This window comes from Pteropus medius, unplaced genomic scaffold (genome assembly GCF_902729225.1).
Source record: "Pteropus medius unplaced genomic scaffold, Ma_sr-lr_union100, whole genome shotgun sequence".
NCBI classification, from domain to species: domain Eukaryota; kingdom Metazoa; phylum Chordata; class Mammalia; order Chiroptera; family Pteropodidae; genus Pteropus; species Pteropus medius.
The window spans coordinates 2,575,853-2,588,938 of record NW_024345872.1 but is presented as its reverse complement, the minus strand read 5'-3'; positions in this window follow the sequence as shown (position 1 = coordinate 2,588,938).

Genomic DNA, 13,086 nt, shown 5'->3' with positions numbered 1-13,086 from the left:
TCAATTTTTCTAACCTTGCACTTATTTTTTTCTATTATTTTTCCAAATTATTTAATCTGCTCTAATTTTTATTATTTCTTTCCTTCTGTTGACTTTAGGCTTCATTTACTCTTCCTTTTCTAGGTTTTAAAGATGAAGCATTAGGTTGTTTATTTGGGCTCATTCTTGTTCTTGGAGGTAGTCCTGTAATGATATGAACTTACCTCTTATTACCACTTTTGCCATATCCCAAAAGTTTTGATATGTTATACTATCATTATCATTCATTTTTATGTATCTCTTGATCTCTTTTTATTTCTTCTCTGACACAGTTATTCTTCAGTAGTATGTTGTTTAATCTCCTTGTATTTGTAGTTCTTCCCACTTACATTTTATGGTGGAACTCTAGTTTTAAAGCATTATGATCAGAGAATACGGTTGGTATGTTTTCAACTCTCTTATATTTGTTGAGGCTATCTCTGTGCCCCACTATGTGGTCAATCCTTGAGAATGTCCCATGTGCACTAGAGAAGAATGTATAAGCTGTCATTTTGGGATGAAATGCTTTATAAAAGTCATTTATGTCCAATTGGTCTAATGTGTCATTTAAAGGTGTTATTTCTTTATTCATTTTCTGTTTGGATGATCTATCCATATCTGACAGTGGGATATTTAGTTCTCCTACTATTATTGTGTTTTTGTCTGTTTTTCCCCTTAGTTCTGTTAGTAATTGCTTTATATATTTCGGGGCTCTCTGATTAGGAGCATAGATATTAATAAGTGTTATGTCTTCTAGTTGCAAGATTCCCTTTATCATTATGCTATGTCTCTCAGTATCTTTCTTTACCTTTTTCTTTTTGAAGTCTATTTTGTCTGATATTAGTACTGCTACTTCCACTTTTCTCTGAATACTATTTGCTTAAAATATATTTTCTCCCCCTTTCACTTTGAGCCTACATTTGTCTTTGGAGCTGAGATGTGTCTCCTGGAGGCAGCATATGTTTGGGTTTCGTTTTTTGATCCATTCTGCAACTCTGTGCCTTTTTATTGGTGAGTTCAGTCCATTTACGTTTAGGGCAATTATTGAAATATGAGATTTTCTTATAGCCATTTTATCTTTTGCTTTCTGGTAGCTCAGTGTATCCATTGCTTCCTTGTCCTTGTATTTCTGTTTTCTTTATTTTGGTTGTCTTTTGTGGGTTTTCCCTAGAATCTTTCTTGTTTTATGGTACATACTTTGGTTTTGAATCTTCTGTGTGTGGTTACCATTACAAATATGCAAAGGGTAGTTTTGTACATACACTCGTCCATTTTCTTCTGTGCATGCCTTATCTCCTTTCCCCTTTGTGAATTTGGATCTTTGAATCCTCTTCTCAGTCATTGCTATCTCAATTTGTCCCTATGTATGCTGAACATTCATTACTATCTTGCTATAGCAATTGTCTTCTTATTTTTTAAGCTTATAATGCCCTGTTCTTAGTAAGGATTGCACTTTTCTGCTTCTATTTGCCCGATAGTTACTTTACTCCTAATTATGGTTTTTTTTTTTCATTTTGTTTTAGATGAGCTGACCCCTTTCAATATTTTCCGTGATGCAGGCCACGTAGTGGAGAATTCCCTCAGTTTTTGTATGTCTGGAAAGGTCTTTATTTCTCCTTCATATCTAAAAGAGAGCTTTATTAGATACATTATTCTTGGATGGTAGTTCCTTTCATTTAATAGTTTGAATATTTGATTACACTCCTTTCTTGCTTGTAAGGTTTTTGCTGAGAAGTCTGATGATAATCTAACTGATTTTCCTTTATAAGATACCATTTTCTTTTCCTTGGCTGCCCTGAGAATTCTGTCTTTGTCATTGATTTTTGATCATTTTAATAGAGTATGTCTTGGAGAAGGCCTTTTTGGATTGAGATAATTGGGTGTTTTGTTGACTTTTTGAATTCCAAGCTCTTGCTCATTCCTTAGGTTTGGGAAATTTTCATCAACTATTTGTCTCAAAATGCTTTCTAATCCCTGATCCTTTTCCTCTCCTTCGAGAATGTTCATTATTCTTATTTTTCCTCTCTTGATAGTATCAGCTAGTTCTTGAATTTCTCTTTCATTATTTTTCATTCTTCTGTTTCTCTCTTCTTCCCTCTGATTTGTTTCTAGATGCTGTTTGATATTACCGTTCCTTTCCATTTGGTCGACTCTATCTCCCATGCTTACTATTTCATTTTTCAGCTCTTGCAGTGTATTCTTCATCTCTAGAAGTTCTATTCAGTTCTTCAGAGGGTTTCAATCTCCTTGCTAAAGAACTCATTCTGCTCATCCAGTTGTTTTTTCAATTCCTTTGGTAGCTCTTATGCACAGATCTCATGCTCAGGCATGCTGATATACAGTTTGGATGTTTTTCTTGTTGAGTTTTAGATGTTCATCTTATTGTTGTTTCAAGGGGAGACATCTGGGGACATTCTTCACTCCTTCATGTTTCTAGCCATCCATAAATTTTCAAATGCCAAATAATCAGACACATTTTTAATAAATGTTCATGATAATTCCGAATTCACTTCATGAGCTGGAAAAACACTAGGATCAGTAATATGTATATTGATTATCCCTGACAAGACTCAAGAAAAATTCATTTCTTAACTCTCCAGTTTGTATTCTTTGTAATCAATCCCTTATATTTGTATAAATCTTCACATTTTTAGTGTCTTCATTATGTTCTTACACTTTTTCCTCATGGCAACCTATTAAGAAATAGGTGAAATAGTTATTAACAAGCACTTGACAAACTCATTTCTAGTCAATAAATTTTAATGAGTACCTACTATGTGCCAGTTACTGTGATGGTGATGAAGACTACATTAGATGGAGCCCGTGTTGTTAATAATGATAGTTTGGCACTTAACACACTGAAACAATGAATGCAATGGAAATACAAAGAAAAAAGTTTAATCCTTCCTAGATTAAAAAAAGTAAATCTTTACAAATATAGTTGAACATTAGCTGAGGCCTGATGGGAAAATAAGATTTTTAAGTGGATAGAAAAGAGAAAAGGGGTATACTGAGCAGAAATATCAGCATAGGACTGTTCACTAGTCCTAGATTTCATTACATGTGTTCAGAAGAAAAAATGTGAACACATGTAATGAAATCTAGGACTAGTGAACAGTCCTGTGATCCCTCTATGGCCAGGTATAAGGTGTGTGGCAATGAGTGATGGGAAAAGAAGCTAGAAATAGAAGCATGGGTTAACTTGGTATGGATTTTGGATGCCTTGCTGACAAGCACATAATAATCACAACTTTTAATTTTAGTACTTCCTATGTGTCTGGAAATGTGCTACATGGTTTAAGTATGCGATCTTGTTTTCTCCTCACAAGAACTACATAAAATCAGTATTATTTTCATCTCATTTTGTTTTTAGCTCAGAGTATAAGTGGCAAAGCCAGGATATAACTCAGGTCTGCTTGATGCCACAGTCCATCCTCTTAACTACTCTACGGCGCTGCCTAACATACATATTTCCCTGTTGGCAGACACCCCTCCCTTCTTGTCAAGTTCCATGAATACTTCCACTTCATCCTTACCTCTCTCAGCTCCCTCCTTTGACTATTTTACAATAAACATCTCTATACATAACAAAATGAATTAGAATGACCTGCTGGTGAATACATTTTTAGTCTGGCAGTTCCAACAAGAAGAATGTATTGGGGAACAGTAGTGATCAGCTTGTCCATCAAGCCTTAGTACTCCCAAGACCCTACCTGAATTGAATGTGCCTGCTATTGGTTAATCAAGGGGACCCACCAACATTTTCACTGGCATAATGCCCCTGCCTATACCATTCCCATTCGATGAATTATCTGAAGTTATTTGGACAGCTCTTTGTGTGTGTATGTTGGGGGGTGAGATATAACAGGGTTAATCAATTTGTAAACCTTTCTTAGAATTTTGTGGGGATTTGTAAAAAATTTCAGAAAAAAAATGTCACAGCCACATACCTACTCTCCTAATGACAGCTTAGCTCTTCTCAGAGAAGAAATTTCCCATTTCTGGGTGTGAATGTAATTTTATCTGCTTTGGACTGCTACCCCGTAATCTAGGGAAGCTGACATTTTCTATTCTGTAATAGGATGAAGACATTGGATTGATGATTTTCTTTGGCCAGAAGCTCTTTTTCTTTATGGCATATGGTAGCCCAAGTTGCATCTGTTCTGATTGCCAAGAGCTTCACAATCCTCTGGGGAATTTTTACAAAGATAATATGTCTATAATGCTGAAACTATCTCCAAGGCCCTTTCTTGTTACAACAAGAATCTCAACTCCCTTAGCCTTTCTGTGGGAATACGCTTGTCACATAATTGGGGTCACTGATATATAAACTTGAATAAACATACCTTACCATATGTATAATTTTGTACTATTTGAACTAGCTTCATGCTTTCGTATTTGGTTTGTAAAGTAAGCAGAGTTAATACCATTGTGCTTCAATATATGAAGAAACTAAAGCACATAAAAATTTAGTATTCTTTAAAGGGAATTCAATTTGGAGTGGGAGAAAAATTAGAATTCAGGTGTCCCTACTCAGTATTGTGGAGACTCTACTACAATATATACTTTGAATAAAGCACAAACAGTCTGTCTGTCCCTACCTCCCCAGAAACTCTAGTATTTATATGCTACTTTTTTTTCCTTTATCACTTAAAAGCCACTGAAGCTCCTGGAGCCAGGCTAATTATCTGAGCCACCTAGAAACAACTAGACATTTGGAGAAGCTCCAGGAAGAGATGCTCCAGGGTTCAGGTTACTGGCTGGGTATATAATCCAAGTGTTGTTTGGTTAAGTATTGTTAGGTACATCTGTGCCATAGTAGCCAATAATACATAACATTTACCCATTGCTTACCATGTACCAGGCTGAGTGCTATGTGCTCTGCAGAAATTATTTCATTTATTCCTAACAGCCCTATGAAGTAGGTACTATTTTTAATTCTTATTTTTCATACTCTTAACCACTTGAGTCAACTGCCACCCCAATACTGCAATATTGGAGACAGTCTAAGAGTTCAGAGACAAAGACTAGAAATTGAAAAGTTAATTCATTGTTTGTTTTCCTCCCTAACTCTTGCCTAATTTCTATTTTTAACAGCTTTGTTGAGATATGCTGCATCATATAATTCAGCCATTTAAAGTGCACAAGTCAATATTCTTTTTAAAAGCATAATCACAGAGTTGTGCAACCATCACAACAATTAATTTCAGAAAAGTTACATCAACTCAGAAAAACCCTGATCTCTCAATATTGGTGATGGTTTGTTTTATTTTATTTTAATTTAGTGGAGAGTTGAATCAGGCCAGATTTCAAATTCATCCTGGCTAAAAATTTCAATCAGGGAGTTGAAAATTCAAAGGCTACAGACTCAGCAGATAACATCAAAGAGTGACTCAGCAACAACAGTGGAGGAGACTACGGCAAATCAAAAGGAGCCTGACTTCTAAAGGAAACAGCTACAACTGAGCCATGTTGAAACAAAAAGTGGTTAAGTGACGTGTCAAAGGCCATATGGTTGATAAATAATAGTGCTGGAGTTTGAATCTATATTTTATTGTATATACTCTCATACTGTATCAATATTTGACCATGTACATATATTTATTATTTTTTCTCTTGAAAATAATGCTAACAACAAAAAATATATGGAATGTTGAATTATTCAGTAATTCAAGTAATATTTTTTATTAGGGCATAACATGAACCAGGTTATATTCTAAGCTCATTCACAAACATCTCTTCTATGAACCTACTGGGTAAATTGGAAAAGCGGAGACAATAAAATGTATTTTTCTGTATTTTGCTCAAGTACTATAGAAAAATGTCCACACTTAACTCTTATTTGTTATTAGCTTACAGAAGAGTAGGTCATGCAGTTTTTTGTTGTTGACACAACTCTCTATTTCTTTTTTCTCAATTGTAACAGCTAACATTTACTGAGTTCCTACTATGTGTCAAGTGCTGCAATTTATGATTCCTGTTTAATACTAATAAACTCCTGAGGTGTATATTATTCTAACTTCACTCATAGAAGAGGGATTTAAGTCTCAGAGAACTTAAACAAATTATTCAAGGTCACATGTCAGGTCTGTTTATAACCCCTAATCATAACTTCTATATGATTTTACCTTCCAGATTTTAGAAAAAAAGAAATAACAGTTATCATTTAATGGGAGCTTACTATGTGCTTGGAATTGTATTAAATGCTTTACAAAAATTTTTGCATTTAATGCTCAGAACAATGCCATAATGTAGCATAACAACTATTATTCCTTTTGAAAAATAAATGAACTGAAGCAGAGGGGATAAGTGACATTTATAAGATTATTTGGATAATAAGTGAAATAGTCAGGGATTAAACAGGATTATCTATATGGCTTCAGAGCATGTACTTTTTTTTGTTTGTTTTTATGGAGACATTAGTTAACAAAATTCAGTAAGTTTCAAGTGTACAATTCAACAGCAAGCCATATACATATTAACTTGAATGTACACCGCCCGTAGTTAGATTTATTTCTATCACTACATATTTGACCCCTTTTACCCCACTTATCTCCACCCCTCCCTCCTATCATCTGGTAACCACGAGTCTGTTGTCCACGTACATAAGTCTCTGTTTGTTTGTCCTGTTTGTTTGTTGCTCTTAGGTTTATATCCCATATATAAGTGATATCATGTGGTTTTCAACATTTTCTATCTGTGTTATTTTGCTTAGCATGATTATCTCAAAGTCTATCCATGTTGTCACAAATGGCAGTATTTCATCTCTTGTTAAGGCTGAGTAATATTCATTGTGTATATGTACAACAGCTTCTTTATCCACTTATCTATGATAGAGCACTTTGGTTGCTTCCATGTCCAGGCCACCGTGGTTAATGTGGCTATGAACATCGGTGAGCAAACGTCTATACGAATATATGTTTTTAAGTCATTGGAGTAAATACCCAGTAGAAAGTTTGCAGGATAGTATGGTAGGACAACTCTCAGTTTTTTGAGGAACCTCCGTACTGTTTTCCATAGTGACTATACCAATTTGCAATCCCACCAGCAGCATATGAGGGTTCCTTTTCCTCTGCATCCTCTCCAAAACTTGTTATTACATGTCCTGTTGATTATAGCTATTCTAACAGGTATGAGATGGTATCTCATTGTGGTTTTGATTTGCATTTCCCTAATAGCTAGCGATGTTGAACATCCTTTCATATGTTCGTTGGCTATTTGTATGTATTCTTGGGAAAATTGTCTGTTCAGATCCAGTGCCCATTTTTTAATTGGATTGTTTGTTATTTTGATATTATTAGGTTGTATGAGTTCTTTGTATATTTTGGATTAGGCCTTTACTGGAGGAAGCATTGACTGAAATATATTTTCCCATTTGGATGTTGGTATCTTTACGATGTTGATGGTTTGTTGTTTTTTGTTTTTTTGTTTTTGTTTTTGTTTTTTTGTTTTGTTTTGTTTTGTTTTTGCTGTGCAGAAGCTTTATAGTTTGATGTAGTTCTATTCGTTTATTTTTGTTCTACTTCCCTTGCCTTAAGAGAAAATTCATAAAATCCTCTTTAAGTCCATGAGTTTAGTTCCTATGATTTTTCTATTCAATTTTCTTCTTCAGGTCTTATATTCAGGTCCATAATCCATTTTTAGTTAATTTTGGTGTGTGTTGATAGACAACAGTCTAGTTTCATTCTTTTGCAGGTGGTGTTCCAGCTTACACAACACCATTTACTGAAGAAGCATTTTTTTATCCACTGTATATTTTTTACTTTTTTATTGATACTTATTTGACCATATACACATGGGTTGACTTCTGGACTCTCAATTCTGTTCCACTGGTCTGTGTGTTTGTTTTTCTACCGATATCAGACCATTTTGATTATTGTCACTTTATAGTATACTTTGAAGTCAGGCAGAGAGATGCCTCCAGCCCCATTTTTTTCCTTCAGGATGGCTTTGTTGATTTAGGGTCTTTTGTGCTTCCATACAAACCTGATGATGTTTTTGTTCTATTTCTTGAAAAACTGTTGATCGGATTTTGATGGGGATTGCATTAAATCTGTATAATGCTTTAAGTAGTAAGGTCATTTTAACTACGTTGATTCTTCCAATCCAAAAACACAGAATATCTTTCTTTTTCTTTGTATCGTCTTCTATTTCTTTTAATAGGGTGTTGTAATTTTCATTACATAGATCCTTTACATGTTTCATTAGATTTATCCCTAGGTGTTTTATTCCTTTTGTTGCAATTGCAAAGGAATTATTTTTCCACTTCTTTTTCTGACACTTCATTATTAGAGTATAGGAATGTTATGGATTTTTGAACATTGATTTTGTATCTAGAAAATTTACTGTATTTGCTTATTTTTTCCAGTAGCGTTTTGGTGGAGTCTTTAGGGATTTTTTATGTAGAGAATCATGCCATCCACAAATAGTGACAGTTTGACTTCTTTGTTTCCTATTTGAATGCCTTTTATATCTTTCTATTGCCTGATTGCACTCACTAGGACCTCCAATGTTATATTGAATAACAGTGGTGATAGTGGACAGTCTTGACTTGTTCCTAATCTTAGAGGAAAGGTTTTAAGATTTTCTCCATTAAGTATAATATTACCTGAGGTTTTGTCATATATGACTTTTATTTTGTTAAGGAACTTTTACTGTATACCAATTTAATTTTGTTAAGTGTTTTGATCATATAAGGATGCTGTATCTTGTCGAAGTTTTTTTTTCTGAATTTATTGATATGATTGGATGATTCTTATTTTCTAATTTGTTTATGTGGTGTATCACATTAAACAATTTGCTTCTGTTGAACCATCCCTGTGGCCCTGGGATGAACCCACTTAATCATGGTGTATAATCTTGTTTAATATGTTGCTGTATTCAGTTTGCTAGTATTTTTATTTAGGATTTTTGCACCTGTGTTCATGAGAGATGTTGGTCTGTAGTTTTCTTTTTTTGTGTCACCTTTATCAGGTTTTAGTATCAGGGTAATATTGGTCTCATAAAATGAGTTAGGAAGTATTGCTTCCTCTGAATTTTTGGAAGAGTTTGAGGAGAATAGGTATTTAATCTTCTTTGAATGTTTGTTAGAATTCACTGGTGAATCCATCTGGTCCTGGAGTTTTACTTTTTGATAGATTTCTGATGATTGTTTCAATTTCCATACTGATAATCAGTCTATTTCGATTTTTCAGTTCTTCTCTATTCAGTCTAGGAAGATTGTATCTTTCTAATTACTTGCCCATTTCTTCTAGGTTATTAAATTTGTTCTTATACACTTTTCATAGTATTCCTGAATGATCCTTTGTATTTCTGTGGTGTCTGCCATCATTTCTCCTCTTTTCTAAATTTTGTTTATTTGTGTCCTTTTCCTTTTTTCTTTTTTTTGTTAGTTTCAAGTATACAGTTCATTAATTAGACATATAATTTATAAAACTATCTCCCTAATTGATCTTTTTCTCCCATGAATTTTCACCTAGCCAATATATTAATGCTAACTGCATTCCCTGTGCCATGCTCCTCATCCCTGTGACCATCTATCTACTACTAATTTGTACTACTTTAACCCTTCATCCCATTCTCCCAGCCACCCAACCCTCTCTCCCCTCTTTTCATCACCAAATCTTCTGTATTTGTGAGCCTCTTTTTGATTAGTTCTTTTTGTTCCTTAGTTTCTGCATATGTGAAATCATACAGTATTTTCTTGCTCTGTCTGTCTTATTTCACTCACCATAATAAAGTCTCAGTCCATGTATGCCATTGTAATTGGAAGAATTATTTTTTTTTAATGTCTGAGTAATATTCCATTGAATATTAGGGTGCATAGATCTTTATGAATTATTGTTTTGGTTTTCTTTGGATAAATACCCAGAAGCGAAATTGCTGGGTCAATAGGTATATACATTTTTAATTTTTTGAGAAACCTCCAGACTGTATTCCATAGCGGCTGTACCAATTTGCAATCCTACCAACAATGTATGAGGACTCCTTTCTCTCAACATCTTCCCCAACACTTGTTCTTTGATTTATTGATGATAACCATTCTGACAGATGTGAGGTGATATCTCATTGTGGTTTTCATTTGCATTTCTTGGCTGATTAGTAACTTTGAGCATCTTTTCCTATGTATATTGGCCATTTGTATTTTCTCTTTGGAGAAATAGCTGTTTAGATCTACTGCATATTTATTAATTTGATTGTTTGTTTTTTTTGTTGTTGAGTTGCATGAGTTCTTTATATATTTTGGATATTAACCTCTTATTTGAGGTTATCTTATTTGAGGAATATCTTCTCTCAATCAGTCAATTGTCTTTTTGTTTTGTTTATGGTTTCCTTTGCTGTACAAAAACTTTTTAATTTGCCGTAGTCCTATTTGTTAATTCTTTCTTTTATTTCTCTTTCCCAGAGAGATATATCTGAAAAGAAATTACTGTTAGCAATATCATAGCATTTACTGCCTATATTTTCTTCTAGAAGTTTTATGGTTTTGAGTCCTACATTTAAATATTTAATCCATTTTGAGTCTATTACATTGTATTGAAATTCTGAGCCACAGCAATAAGACAAGAAAGAGAAATAAAAGTTATCCAAATTGAAAAGGAATTAGTAAAATGAGTTATTTGCTGATGACATGACACTATATAGAGAGAACACTAAAGATTCCACCAAAAAACTGTTAGATTTACAGAGCCTTTCATCCCCAAACAGCTGCTTGTACCTTCTTCTCTAGTACACGTGGAACATTCTCAAGTTTGACTGCATACTAGGACACAGAGATAGCCTCAACAAATATAAGAGGGTATAAATCATACCAACCATATCTTCTGATCATAATGCTTTGAAGTTGGAGATAAACTGTAAAAAGAAAGTGGGAAGAACCACAAATACATGGAGATTAAACAACATGCTACTGAAGAATAACTGGGTCAGAGAAGAAATGAAAAGAGAGATCAAGAGATACATGGAAACTAAAGATAATGATAGTACAATGTATAAACACTTTGGGGACACAGCAAAAGTGGTAATAAAAGGTCATATCATTACAAGCCTATCTCAAACCAAGAAAAAGCCCAAATAAACAACATAATGCTTCATCTTTAAAAACTAGAAAAGAAAGGACAAATGAAGCATAAAGTCAGGAGAAGGAAAGAAATAATCAAAATTATTGAAAAAATATATGAAAGTGAAAACAAAAAAAAGTAGGAAAAATAAATGCAATGAAGATCTGGTTCCTTGATAAGGTTAATAAAATTGACAAAACCTTGGATAGACTCACTAAAGAAAAAAGAGAAAGGAAACAAACAAAATCAGGGATGAATGAGGGGACATTACGACAGACACTACAGAAATATAAAGAATCATACAAGTATATGAAAAAGTATACAACACAAAAATAATAGCTTAGAAGAAATGGGCAAGTACTTAGAAAGATACAACCTTCCTAGACTGAATCAAGAACTGGAAAATCTAAATAGATCAGTCAGTAGTACGGTAATTGATACAATCATCAAAAACCTACGAAAAAGTAAAAGATCAGGACCAGATGGGTTCACCATCAAGTTCTACCAAACATTCAAAGAAGATTAAATACCTAGTCTACTCAAACTCTTCCTAAAAATCAAAGAAGAGGCAATACTTCCCAATTCATTTTATGAGGCCAAAATTACCCTGATACTAAAACCTGGTAAAGGTGACTCCAAAAAAGAAACTACAGACCAAAATCTCTCATGAACACAGATGCAAAAATCCTAAGTAAGATACTAGCAAACCGAATACAGCAACGTTTTCAAAAGATTATACACCATGATCATATGGGCTTCATCCCAGGGGCACAGAGATGGTTCGACAGAAGCAAATCAATTAATGTGATACACCACATAAACAAATTAAAAAATAAGAATCATACAAGCATATCAATAGATGCAGAAAAAAAAGATATAGCATCCACATATGATCAAAACATTTAACAAAATTGGTATAGAATGAATGTACCTTAACATCATAAAGTCCATATACGACAAACCCTCAGCCAACATTATACTTAATGGTGAAAAACTAAAATCTTTCCCTCTCAGATCAGGAAGAAGACAAGGCTGTCAAGTATCACCACTGTTATTCAATATAACATTGGAGATCCTAGCGAGTGCAATCAGACAAGAGAAAGATATAAAAGCCATCCAAATAGGAAACAAAGAAGTCAAACTGTCACTATTTGTGGATGAGATGATTCTCTACATAGAAAATCCTAAAGACTCCACAAGAACACTACTAGAAACAATAAGCAAATACTGTAAAGTTTCTGGATATAAAATCAATGTTAAAAAATCTATAGCATTCCTATACTCTAATAAGAAAGTGTCAGGAAAAGAAGTGGAAAAAATAATTCCTTTAGAAACTGCAACAAAAAGAATAAAATACCTAGGAATAAATTTACTGAAACATGTGAAGGACCTATATAATGAAAACTATAAGACTCTATGAAAAGAAGTCAAAGAAGGTACAAAGAAATGGAAAGATATTTCGTGTTCTTGGATTGGAAGAATCAACATACTTAAAATGACCATACTACCTAAAGCATTATACAGATTTAATGCAATTCCCATCAAAATCCCATCGGCATTTTTTAAAGAAATAGAACAACAACAACAAAAAATCAGATTTGTATGGAAGCACAGAAGACCCCAAATTGCCAAAGCTATCCTGAGAGAAAAGAACGAGGCTGGAGGCATCACTCTGCCCAACTTCAAATTATCCTACAAAGTGACAATAATCAAAATGGCATAGTATTGGCAGAAAAACAGACACACAGACCAGTGGAACAGAATTGAGAGTCCAGAAGTCAACCCATGTGTTTATGGGCAAATAATTATCAACAAAAGAGCCAAAATATATAGTAGAGAAAGGAAGATCTCTTCAATAAATGGTGCTGGTAAAACTGGAAAGCCACCTGCAAAAGAATGAAACTAGACTTTTGTCTGTCACTACGCACCAATATTAACTCAAAATGGATTAAGGACCTGGATATAAGAGCTCAATCAGTAAAACGTGTAGAAGAAAATATAGGAGCTA